General features: G+C 37.7%; 1 pseudogene; it reads left to right on the top strand.

Annotated features, from left to right (window-relative positions):
* Positions 1–2250: 2250 nt before the first annotated feature.
* On the top strand, positions 2251–11369 carry LOC111983681 (DENN domain and WD repeat-containing protein SCD1-like; annotated as a pseudogene).
* Positions 11370–13672: the final 2303 nt, after the last annotated feature.

The following is a 13672-nucleotide window of genomic DNA, read 5'->3' as shown; positions in this document are numbered from 1 at the left end:
TAGAGGATTAAAATGAAAAAAATGTGAAAGTTAGAGAGTCAGTTTTGCATTTTTGCCCAAAAAAAAAAAAAAATTATGCAAAGCTCACTCCCTAACCCACAGCCACTTACTCAGAAGTCAAAATCTCTCCTTTGCCTCTTTGCCTAAGCTCACTCTTCATCTCTCGGTGTCAATCTCTCCATCATGGAATGTTTTAGTTTTAAGCTTGTGGGTTGTATTCTAATTTTTGAACATCATGTTTAGTTATTATCTACTATTGCTCTTAAATTGGTATATGTTTATATAATGTGAAAAAGTATGCTTAGCAATATATCAAAAATATAAATAAAAATATTTTTAATAATTTTTTAATCACTGCACCCCGCTGCACCTACACCCTGCTGCACCCGCACCCTATTTTTTCAAAAATTGTTGAGTCCCGCACCCACGTTCGCACATGCACCCGAATCCGAATCCGAATCCGAATCTGCACCCATGCTTCATAGATCATATACCCCTGAGATACTACAGTGTGAATCCAGCCAACCATAGAATACTGGTAAGACTAGTAGGAGGTGCAATTTGGGTAGATTACCCAAGCCATCAATCTGAAGAGATGAGGTCACCTGCATGGCACTGCAATGCAGTTTGGCTAATTTATATTCCATCATAAAATTATGCGGGCACCTTCATGGCATTGCAATATTTTCTTTGAATCTTCTTTAGAAAGGTTCCCTAAGTTATCAAAAAAAAAATGGAATTTGGATTTCCAGCCAGGGAATTGGTGGTCGGTGGTCGGTGCCGCTTTTTTTTTTTTTTTTTTGGGTGCCGAACCAGGCCGAAGCGGATCGTATCGGCTGATGGCCAAAAGTAGCCGAAACTGGCTTTGAATCAGGCCAAACTTCTAGTAAAAAAAAAAATTATGCAAAACTCACTGTTTTGAACTTTGAAGCTCTCTGCCTACTGCCTCTCTTGTTGTCTCACTCTTCGTCTCTCCTCTCTCACTCCCTAACCCATGGCCACTCACTCAAAAGTCTGAATCTCTCCTTTGCCTCACTACCCAAGCTCACTCTTCATCTCTTGGTCTCAATTTCTCCATCTCTTAGTCTCAATCTCTCCGTCATAGAATGTTTTAGTTTCAAGCTTGTGGGTTGTATTCTAATTTATGATCATGTTTTAGTTATTATCTACTATTGCTCTTAAATTGATATATGTTTATATAATGTGAAAAAGTATTCTTAGCAATATATAGAAAATATAAATAAAAAAATTCTTAATAATTTTTTAATCGCCTCACACTGCCACACCCGCACCCTACTTTTTCAAAAATTGCCGAGTCCCACACCTGTGTTCGCACTCGCACCCGCACCCACACCCGAATCCGAATCTGAATCCGCACCAGTGCTTCATAGATCATATACCCCCGAGATACGACAGTGTGAATCCAGCCAACCATAGAATGCTGGTAAGACTAGTAGGAGGTGCAATTTGGGTAGATTACCCAAGCCATCAATCTGAAGCAATGAGGTCACCTGCATGGCACTGCAATGCAGTTTGGCTAATTTATATTCCATCATAAAATGATGTGGGCAACTTCATGGCATTGCAATATTTTCTTTGAATCTTCTTCAGAAAGGTTCCCTAAGTTATCCCAAAAAGGAAAAAGAAAAATGGAAATTGGATTTCCAGCCAGGGAATGTTAATGATGGAACCAATGGGCTGAAAGGGAATCAGGGGTGGAGATGAGGGAAGCTTGATCAGGGACAAAGCTATCTTTATGCAAAATGAAGTAGAGCTTGTGAGAGGCCTCTTATGCAGGATTTCTAAAGAGAGAGGGAGAGAGAGGTAATGGCGATGAGGAAAGTTTGGTCAGGGATGAATCCATTTTTCCACAGAATGAAGTAGAGCTTGTTAGAGGCCTCTTATGGCTGACTTTTTAAAATTAGATGACCCACCCCTGGATGGAGTCTTATCACCCAAGATCAAAGGACATTGGTGGACTATGATACACCAACAGTGCAGGAGTTTCACTTCCAAAGTAGTGGGAATGTCTTTCTTATAAAGATGGGAATTCCATTGATTAATTTGCTTGGAATGAGGGAATATGTATCTCATATAGCATTGGTTTGGACCCTTACATTAAAATGACTACACACACACACACTTATACGTACATACATACATACATACATAGGTTGTTTTTTGTGTATGATAAAATGGTTAGACTCAGAATATCATCAAAAGAAAAATGAAAACGATCCTAGAAATCCAATGTTCTATGCCTTGTGGAGTAGAAACCTTGATTTCTTAATGGAGCCAGCCAGCTTCACTCTGACCAAGGCTGAGGTAGATCAGTTTGGATGTGGTTTGGACTGAACTTAATTTGGTTGTCATTATTTGGCTGGATCATATATTTATGTTGGTGTACAGAATAATCTTGTTATAAATGTCTACTGTCTTAATCTGGAAGCTGGAACATATGAGTCATCTTATACATTCTATGTACCTTGCTACTTAAGATATAGGTGGATTCAAGAATCAAATCCTTTCAAGACATGGATGGAAATAGTATTACTAAAAATCCAAATACTATCCACTGAAATTCTTTCTTTCTTTCGAATTTGATTTTACCCACAAAATAGTGATTGTGTGAGATGTAATTCCTCGATATTGCTTTTATCTGATTTTATCTCAGGTCAGCAAATTATGCATCTATTGTGGCAGTGCAGCTAATTATGGTGGCATCACACATGGTAGTGCATTCTCTTTATTCACTTCTTTTTTTCCTTTTTCCATACCCTCACCATATACATATACACGAGTGACTTCTTTTGAGTTCTAAATTTCTTTTATTTCTTCGTGAAGGCTGGGCTGGGACTTCCTGATACTGATGCTTGGTTCATGATTGAAACAATAGCAGAGAAGAACAACATTGGATATAAGCAGTTTGTAAGTTACATTTCTTTTGGAGGCTGGGTTACATTCGAATTTTAAATTTTCTAATATATGTGGCATACTGATTTCCCTTTCCCCTTAGCTTATGTGTGTTTGTGATGAGGTATTCATCATGACCAGACAGCTTTATGTGCTTGGGATTTCTTGTACTGTGTGATTTTATCTTTGTTGTTTTACTCAATTCTATAAGAATTAAGATGTTTCTGCAGGAAGAATGGATGTGGTGTAGGGAATGTCTGGAGATGCAACATAATGCATTGTATTTTAGTCAAAAATTGAAATGTAGGATGCTGATTGTTAGAATATGGTTAAATGATTAAATACACCATTTCCTAATAGCTTAAACTTTTGGGACATTTGATAATTTATCACGGTATTGAAGTAGGAAGTCCTAAGTTCGATCGTTATCTCCACACTACCTTCCATTTAAAATGTTAAAAATCCAACATGTTGGGCCCCCATTATTAAGAGCAAGTTTAGGCTCACAAGTGAGGGGTAGTGTCTGAATTATGGTTAAATGATTAAATAGCTTAAGCTTTTGGGGCATTTGGTAATTTATCACTTATATTCCCATTCTTTATAATAATAACAAAGAGAAGGTGCTGACCTGAACTGTAGAAGTGATCACTAATGTTTCTAAATCCCTGGCATATGCTAATAGAGAAGAAGATTGGTGGAAATCATTTATGAATAGTTTTCCAATTCTTTTCCTAAAAATGTTTCCATCTTCCGTGGAACTAGATTAGACTTTGTAATCCAATGATTTACTTTACTGACAAAGATACTTTACTAGGAAGGAGGAAACTTTATCTGGTCTAATTCTAGGTAAGTTGAGTCAAAGGCACGATTGGACAGATTTTTGTTCACTGTAGACTGGGGGCTAAGTTTCCTAGAGTGTGTCAGAGAAGAATGTCTAGGCTTTTATTGAATCACTTTCCGATTGTCTTAGATGGTGGATCCTTCTAGCATAGGGGTAGGAGGCTGTTTAGATTTGAGAACATCTGGCTTAAGGATGAAGGCTTTGGGTAAAGGGTGCATTCCTGGTGGGATTCCTATTATTTTCAAGGTGCTCCGAGTTTTGTGTTGGCAAATAAATTGAAGCTGTTGAAAAATGGTTTGAAAAAATGGAATGTGGAGGTGTTTGGAAATGTAGAAGAACGAGGAAAACAGTTGTGGAAGGATCTTAGTAAGTTTGAAACTATTGAGGAGAGTCGTGATTTAATGGAGGAGAAGCTAGACTTGGAGAGAATTCAGGGGGAGCTTGAAAAAGCTTCTCTTTTTGAAGAAATATGTTGGAGGCAAAAATCTAGAGTATTTGATGAGGATGAGGTGTATGGGGTGATCCATGGTTTTAATGGTGATAAGACTCCTAGCCCGAATGGATTTTCCATGGCTTTTTTTCAGTCTTGTTGGAGTGTTGAAAAAAGAAATTATAGAAGTTTTTCTGAACTTTCATACTCAAGCTGTATTTGAGAAGAGTCTTAATATTGCATTTCTTACCCTTATTCCTAAAAAGGCAGATGCTGTGGAGATCAAGGATTTTAGGCCAATCAGTTTAGTTGGTGGGATATACAAGATTATTTTGAAGGTGATGGCTAATCGGTTTCGAAGGGTGGCACATGGGCTTATTTTAGATTCTCAAAATACATTTGTTAAAGGTAGACAAGTTTTGGACTTTGTGTTAATCGCGAATGAGTGCCTTGATAGCAAATTGAAGTGTCACTCCCCGGGTGTAGTTTGTAAGCTGGATATAGAAAAAGCCTACGATCATGTTAATTGGGATGCATTACTTTATCTGCTGAATAGGATGGGTTTTGGGTTGAAGTGGAGGCAGTGGATTAAGGCTTGCATCTCTACTGTTCGCTTCTCAGTTCTTGTAAATGGATCCCCAGTTGGTTTTTTTGGAAGTTCTCGTGGGTTAAGACAAGGTGATCCTTTGTCCCCTCTTCTTTTCCTCTTGATCATGGAAGTCTTATCTCGGATTCTAAAGAAAACTGAGGAGAGTGGGTTGCTTCGCGGTTTTCAAGTGGGTCCAGTTAACTCTATCGGGGTTCGCATTTCACATTTGTTGTTTGCAAACGATACTATTTTGTTCTGTGATGCTTCTAGAGATCAGCTATTGTCCATTAGATTGGCTTTATCTTGCTTCCAAGCTTTTACTGGGTTGAAGGTAAATGTGGGGAAGAGTGAGATTGTCCCCGTGGGAGAGGTTGGTAATATAGGTGATTTGGCTGACATTCTTCGTTGTAGGGTGGGGAGCCTTTCTATAAAATACTTGGGAATGCCTTTGGGAACCTCATTCAAAACTGCATCCATTTGGAATCCTATTTTGGAAAAAATGGAGAAGAAGCTGTCTGGTTGGAAGCGTCTATATTTGTCTAAGGGGGGTAGACTTACACTCTTGAAGAGTACTCTCTCTAGTCTTCCTACTTACTATCTTTCCTTATTTACCATCCCTGTAGCTGTGGCTGACAGATTAGAGCGTATCCAGAGGAACTTCTTGTGGGGGTCTTCGGAGGAATGTTTTAAACATTCTTTGGTGGCTTGGGAGAAGGTGTGTTCATCTCTAGAATCGGGCGGTTTGGGGGTCAAGAATTTAGTTCACTTTAACCAAGCCCTTTTATGGAAATGGTTATGGAGGTTTGGCCAAGAAGGAACGCATCTTTGGCATAGGGTTATTGCCACCAAATATGGAGAGGGTCAAGGGGGGTGGCATACTTAAGTATGTAGAAGAGCCCATGGGTGTGGTCTTTGGCGTGGTATTAATGATGGCTGGGAGAGGTTCTCCAATCATTTGTCTCTTGTGGTGGGGGATGGCTCCCGCACCCTTTTTTGGCATGATAGGTGGGTTGGGGACACTTCTCTTCAAATGCTCTATCCCCAGTTATATACGTGTTCTCATGACTAGGAAGCCTACATTTCTGATTTGTTGGGTCATCAGGAGGACAGGAGTACTTTGGAACTTGAGATTCTATAGGAATTTTCATGAGAGGGAATTAGAAGCTGCCTTCTCCTTCCTAAATTTCATTCAGTCTCAGATTCCTAGAGGTACTGGGTGTGATAGTCCCCATTGGTGTCTCAAAAGGAATGGTAAGTTCGATATTTAGTCTTTTTATAATAAGATCAGGGGTACTTCTCTCTCTAGTTTCCCTTGGAAGGGGATTTGGAAAGTTAAGGTTTCTAAAAGGGTGGCTTTCTTCTTGTGGACCGCAGCCTATGGTCGGATTCTTACCTTGGATAATTTGATGCTCTGACGCATCCCTTTGGCTAATAAGTGCTGTATGTGCTTTTGTACTGCAGAATCTGTGGACCATCTTCTCATTCACTATCCTGTTGCTTACTCGTTGTGGGTGCGAATGTTACAAGTTTTTAGGATTCAATGGGTCATGCTAGGTTCAATGGAGAGTTTGATGTTTTGTTGGAACAATTGGTTTGGGAAATTTTCTTCAGATATGTGGAATATGGTTCCTGGCTGCTTGATGTGGGTTATTTGGATGGAAAGAAATAGGTGCTCTTTTGAGGCTTTAGAAAAATCGCTTGATCAGTTACAAGCTCTCAGCCAAAGTACTCTTTTTGAATGGGCTAGGTGTTGGGGTTCTTCAAACTGTTCTTTTATTCAGGAGTTTCTTACTTCCCTTAGATGTGCTCCTTAAGATTAGTTTCTCTAGTGTCTTTGTTTGCTGTTTTTTGTGTTCCCCATCATGAACACCTTGTATTTGATGTTTTCATCTTTTCTTCAAGTTTAATATAATTCTCATTACTTATCAAAAAAAAAGTTTTGGACTTTGTGTTAGTTTCTTCTAAATGTATTGATAGTAGATTGAAGATAGGGATTCCAGGGGTGTTGTGTAAGTTGGATGTGAAGAAGGCATATGATCATGTGAATTAGGGCTTTCTAATTTATATGTAGCAGCGTTGTGGGTTTTCAGAAAAGTGGAGGAAATGGATTTTGTGTTGCATTTCTATAGTTAAATTTTCCATTTTGATTAATGGGAGTCCTGTGGATTTTTTTGGAAGCTCTAGGGGGATTAGGCAAGGGGATCCTCTATCTCTGTTGCTCTTTGATATTGTTATGGAGGCTTTGAGCCGTATGTTGGATATTGCGACAGTTGCTAGAGTTTTCGGGCTTCTCTGTAGATTCTACACCTAGTACTTCGATGATTGTGTCTCATCTTTTATTTGGGGATGACACCCTTATTTTTTGTAATGCTGACCCTAATCAGTTGGTTACTTTGAGGGAGATTCTGAATACATTTGAGGAGGTTTCAAGGTTAAGAATTAATTTGGGGAAATCAGAGTTGGTACTAGTTGGTGATGTACGTACTTTGGATGTGTTGGTGGGGCTGTTGGGTTGTAGGCATTTTTCACTTCCTTTGAAATATTTGGGACTTCCTTTGAGAGCTAAATTCAAAGAGTCATCAATCTGGAATCCAATATTAGAGAAGATGGAACAAAGACTAGTAGGGTAGAAGAGGCTTTATTTATCTAAAGGGGGGAAGGTAAGTCTTATTAAAAATACTCTTTCCTCCTTACCTACTTATTTCCTCTCCATTCTTCCTATACCTAGGAAGGTTGTTAATCGCATGGAGAAATTACAAAGAGATTTTCTTTGGAGTGGTATTAGTGGTGATTCTAAGTTACACATGGTAAAATGGGCTAAAGTTTGTAAGCCAATGCAAGTTGGAGGGCTAGGCATAAGACGGTTGAGAAGCTCTAACTCTGCCTTGTTGGGCAAGTGGTTGTGTAGATATGGGTTAGAGACAGACGCAGTATGGAGGAGGGTTATAAAGGCAAAATATGGGAATGAATGGGGTGGTTGGTGCACGAAAAGGTGACAAGTACGTATGGTGTTAGCCTTTGGAGGTTTATTAGAAGTGGCTAGCTGAACTTTTCTAAACTCCTATGCTTTGATGTAGGAGATGGTACTAGAGTGAAGTTTTGGAAGCATGTGTGGTGTGGGGATTGTACCCATAAAGAGGCTTTTCCAAATCTTTACTGCATTAGTAGGGCAAGGGATTCTTTAGTGGCGGAGGTTATGTGTTAGACTATTGGGAGAATTCATTGGAATTTTCAATTTCGTCGTTTGCTGCAGGATTGGGAGAAAGTCTCTTTTGATCGGTTTATGGCAACTGGAAGCCAACAAGGAGTAAAGGTTTTGAGGTTTGAAGTTTCTATCTTTCTGTCTAAACCACCGCAACCACCCCCCCCCTTCTCTAATGATGCTTCCCTTTTCTGCAATCCAATGTTAGTCTTAATGATTTTTTTTGTTTTTTCATTTCACCAGTTCTTGGGTTGATGGTCATTAAATCAAATTCATAAGGAGTTATTAATTTTTCTCACATTTTCATCTCATTGGTCATTTTGTGTTGAGCTGCAAGGTTAATAATTGTTTTTCCGCTTTCTTTTCATCTCATTGTTTATTTTGTGTTTTGATTTTTTCTTCCCCTTTCCTGTTGATTTTATTAAACTGAAGTTTTGCTCTGATTATGGGTACTGTTGGTAAAAGTTTTCTATCACCTGCCGCGGGGGGGGTGGGGGGAAGAGAGATATTAAGTTTGAGTGGTTGAGGGGAGTGGGGTAGGTGGGGGTCTTCTAAAACAATCTATTACTCTTGTTTTGGTTAATGCATTCTCTAATGATGCTTCCCTTTTCTGCAATCCAATGTTAGTCTTAATGATTTTTTTTGTTTTTTCATTTCACCAGTTCTTGGGTTGATGGTCATTAAATCAAATTCATAAGGAGTTATTAATTTTTCTCACATTTTCATCTCATTGGTCATTTTGTGTTGAGCTGCAAGGTTAATAATTGTTTTTCCGCTTTCTTTTCATCTCATTGTTTATTTTGTGTTTTGATTTTTTCTTCCCCTTTCCTGTTGATTTTATTAAACTGAAGTTTTGCTCTGATTATGGGTACTGTTGGTAAAAGTTTTCTATCACCTGGTTGTTGCAGATAAAACTCAGAGGATTCTTATTACATATTCAGCAACTCCGTGTTCTATTAAGGTCCAATCCATGTCGTCTCCTGGATTGCCATCCCCACGTTCAAAAGATGCCACAGATGAGTATCAGCAGCCTGCCGAGGCTTCTGGTGTTGGAAGGAACTGGGTTCAGAGCATGTTCAGCAGGGATACAGCAACCAGAACAAACTCTTTTAGTCGTGTTCGTAAATGGGCTTCTGACGGCGGCAGTTCAGGTAGCCCTTTTATTAACGTTACACACTTGTATATTATTTTTTGTTTTCAGTTAATCTATCACCATATCAATGTAATTTGCTGTCTTCTGAGTTCAGCCACAAATGAGAATGGGAGTCCTCGCAAACAAGATGTATCTGCTGCTGGTCAGAAAAAAAATTCAAACCAATGTTCGCATACTTAGGGGTCATAGCGGTGCCATTACTTCTCTACATTGTATAACAAGAAGAGAAGTTTGGGATTTGGTGGGTGACCGTGAAGATGCAGGTTTCTTTATCAGTGGAAGCACAGACTGCTGTGTAAGTGTACATATTTAAGTGTTTTCTTCTGTCTTACAGTTTCTTCACTGGAGTGGCTTTGTATTATGTTGTGAAGGTTTTAAAGATGCAATGTATATTCTTTTTCTACAATCATGCAGGTTAAGATCTGGGATCCTAGTCTTCGTGGTTCTAAACTGCGGGCAACTCTGAAAGGACATACCAGGTTTTCTTTTCCCTTTTTCTTTTTTGGTGGATTTATTGAAGCCAATCTGCAGTACTCCCTTTGTCTCTTTGATTCACCTTAAATTAATGTCTTTCCTTTCTTGCTTCATATGAAGGACTGTCCGTGCAATAAGTTCTGATCAAGGAAAGGTGGTATCAGGATCAGATGATCAGTCTGTTTTAGTATGGGACAAGCAAACAACTCAGCTTCTAGAAGAGCTAAAAGGCCATGATGGACAGGTTTGTGTGCCCAACACATCTTTTCTTTGATAAATGACTGGTTATGGAACCAGAAAGGTGTGTGAAGAGGGTATAAGTGGAAGAACAACCAATGCAATGTAACAGTAATAGAGTTGTACTTTGTGTAACTTGAATCTGACCCATACATGTGTATAAATATATGATAACATCTTATATGCAAAATTGCTAGCTTTTTTCTTCCTTTTCTTTCCTGCTAAGCAATGAAGACATTATGGAGAGCAGTAGTAACGATATATGTAGTTGATGATTGTAACTGAATTAATGTGTATGCCTGTCTTTGTAGGTTAGCTGTGTGCATATGCTGTCTGGTGAACGTGTCCTCACTGCAGCCCATGATGGTACTGTAAAGATGTGGGATGTTAGAACCAATATGTGTGTGGCAACAGTAGGTCATTGTTCTAGTGCAGTTCTATGCATGGAGTATGATGACTCAACAGGAATCCTTGCTGCTGCTGGCAGAGATGCGTACGTTTATTGAAGGTCACAATTATTATCAAAATTGGATATTCATATCTGGCTTGTTACCTGAAAGCCAACTTGGTAATACTTGCGTTACAGGGTTGCCAATATTTGGGACATCCGTGCAGGTAGGCAGATGCACAAGCTGTTAGGGCATACAAAATGGATTCGGTGAGAGAAAGGATCATATAATATTTTTTTTTTATGTTGCTTTTATATTTTTTTAGGGATGGGTTTAAAGACTCCATGATTTTGTGTAAAATATGCAGTTCAATAAGAATGGTTGAAGATACTTTAATTACTGGCAGTGATGATTGGACAGCAAGAACATGGTCTGTTTCACGGGGAACTTGTGATGCTGTTTTGGCATGCCATGCTTGTCCAATATTATGTGTTGAGTATTCCCCATTGGACAAAGGAATAATAACAGGTTGAACCTCATCACCCATTCTGTATGCCTTGTTCTTTCCATGTCTTCCTTGGTTACTCCAAGAATTTTAGGGTAGCACTGCTTTTGTGAAATTAAATATGATGTCCTTTTTCGGGTTCAACTGATGGACTGTTGCGGTTTTGGGAAAATGAGGAGGGTAAGAGCATTGATGATCTCTTTATTAGTGAAAATTCTTTCTTTCCATTCCTTGGATGTTCAACTTCGTTTAGTGCTTGACCTTATCTAAACTGATGCATGACACTGTTCATTATAGTACACTTTTTAGTGCTTGACTTTATCTAGCCAAGATTTGAATCTACATGCCAAATGAACAGTATCATGCATCACAAGATGAGGGTAAGAGCCAAGATTTAGATGTTTCTTCTTTCATTAAGATTAACTTTGCAATTTGTGCAGGTGGTATAAGGTGCATGAAGAATGTTACCATTCATAATGCTGCTATATTATCTATCAGTGCTGGGGAACACTGGTTAGGTATTGGAGTAGCTGATAATTCGATGTCTCTATTTCAACGGCCTCAAGAGAGACTTGGTGGCTTCTCTAGCACAGGTTCTAAAATGGCTGGTTGGCAACTCTACCGATCGAACACCACCAAGGACGGTTGCCGTGGTATGTCTTGTATGTCTTTACTTTCTGCTTGTATTATGGCTATTTGATCCCTCATTCAGGGGTGGAGCCACACTAAAGTTGTGTCATAATATTTTGAGATTTCATTACTCACAAAGTTTAGTATTTCTAAGTTTCAAAAATATATTTTAATCAAGAAATGGATGAATTTTTGTTGTTTTATATACACAATCAATAAATGCGAAGCTTCTTTTATCTACTTAAAAATGCTAAAAAACAACTAAATATAGTATATATGTTTTATTAGAGTACATCTAGTGATGCATGATACTGTTCATGTGGTATGTAGATTCAAATCTTGGCTCTGCCCTTATGCAAAATTGTGTTGTATGCTGTTGTAATTGTACATAGTTTATCTCATATTTCTCAGCCATTCTGTTAGACTCTCCCCCCGCCCATTTTTATGCTTAGATTGTCTTTTTTTTTTTTTTTTGGGTTGGATAAGATTTGGCCCCGAGTGGAGGGGGAAGGGGAATTCATGTTTGGATTGTCTTTGTAAATTCAAGTTTTCCTTTATTCCCTATATGTTTATGAATATGTAATATATGTGTGCAAGTTAACGTTTGAGAAACTTATTAAACCTAGAGCACATATTTATCTCAGGAAGTTCATTACTTCTGGTGTGGGATGATATTGCTCCAATTACAAATTTTTGTTTTTTTATTTTATTATTGTAATTTGTGTATTTATCTTATTCATCTAGTTGTGTATATGCTGCAAACTCAACAGCTCAAACCCTCACCCCCCTTGCTTACCAACTCACCCAACTGGTGTTGGTTATTCTTCTAGTTGTTGAGAATTAACTCAATTAGAACAAAAATCAAACTAACATAAATGGAGCTTGCTTGATGACAAGTCATTTTGTAAACTATTTGCTAAATAAAGCATAGAGCGAGAATATGCATGGGCATAAACAAGGGATGCAGATTTTATATGATCATAGTGATTGGTTTCTCTTAATACATGGTTTATGCATGTCACAAAAGATACAAATGCCAAAACCAAAGCAATAAATGTCACAACTTGAAATCTTACAATGTGTGATGCCTTACATACAAATTCAAGGTTACTGGATTCACTGTTTGACTTTGGCCTCTTCTGTGGTATCCAGGTAAGATGTGTAGCTTCGGACCTTGAGAGGAAAAGGATATGCAGTGGTGGTCGTAATGGACTTCTTAGACCATGGGAAGCCACTATCAACATCTAATTTTTGTTGTATTTTATGTACATTTTCTGCGATGTAGTTCAAAAGGTCAAGGGGTAAGGGTTGCGATGGCGATTGTCTGTTTTTTGCCAGGTGTTTGTGTAATATGTAAAATGGCTAAATCCTAACTTTGCTTGTTGGCTGTGCTTTCACCCTACTGTTTTTATTTGTTTGGTTCATCAATCTATACAAGTGTTTGTATTGTGATATACAAACTTCAGGAAGTGACATGATATGTGGTTCAGTACAAGTCAAAAGTGAGGGTAGCAACGTGGTGGTTTATGGCTATTGGTGGAGTTATTTCTAGTTAGCCCCCATTAAGCTATTGTCCTTTAAAAATAAATAAACAAAATCCCAAGAAGCTAAGCGGAGGTGTTGCTGCTAGCTATATAGAGGATTAAGGGCCTGTTTGAAATTTTGTTGCAAGAAATAGGAAAAAAACAAGTACGAGTTATGACTTATAATTTAAATAAAGATGCTTAGATTGTTTATTTTTGTTCTTATTTAGTGCCTAAACATTGATTAAAGATAAGTTAAAAATATAAAATATTTTTTGTTCATATCAGGACAATTTGACAAAACAAATATATGTTTTGTGGTACATTATAAAATACTTCACATTTTAAATTGTTTTATAGTAATTTCTTATACTTTATATATAATATTAGAATAGTATATAAAATGAAAAAAAGAAAAGAAAAAAGAGAAGCTATTTTACCAAAAAAAAGAAAAAAAAAAAAAAAAAAAAAAAAAAAAATAAGAGAAGCTATTTTACCAAAAAAAAGAAAAAAAAAAAAAAAAAAAAAAAAGCTTAATTGTCATATTTTTATTTCGTTTGGTCCCAAAGACATATTCCTAACGTTGTCACTACATTGAAGACATCTTATCATGTATACGGTAAACCATTATAAATTTTTACCGTGTCTGTTGATCTTAAAAGCGAACGATGAAGTTTTTTATCTTCATCAACATATCCCATATGTAATACAAAATCACATTTACTTGGCATACCTCGTGAATTAAGCTAATTATCTATCTCTAATGCAGATCACCCTTCAAGAAAC

This window comes from Quercus suber, unplaced genomic scaffold, assembly GCF_002906115.3.
Source record: "Quercus suber isolate HL8 unplaced genomic scaffold, Cork oak 2.0 scaffold_418, whole genome shotgun sequence".
NCBI lineage: Eukaryota > Viridiplantae > Streptophyta > Magnoliopsida > Fagales > Fagaceae > Quercus > Quercus suber.
Note: the sequence above shows the minus strand (reverse complement) of the source record. Positions and strands in the feature narration are given on the sequence as shown.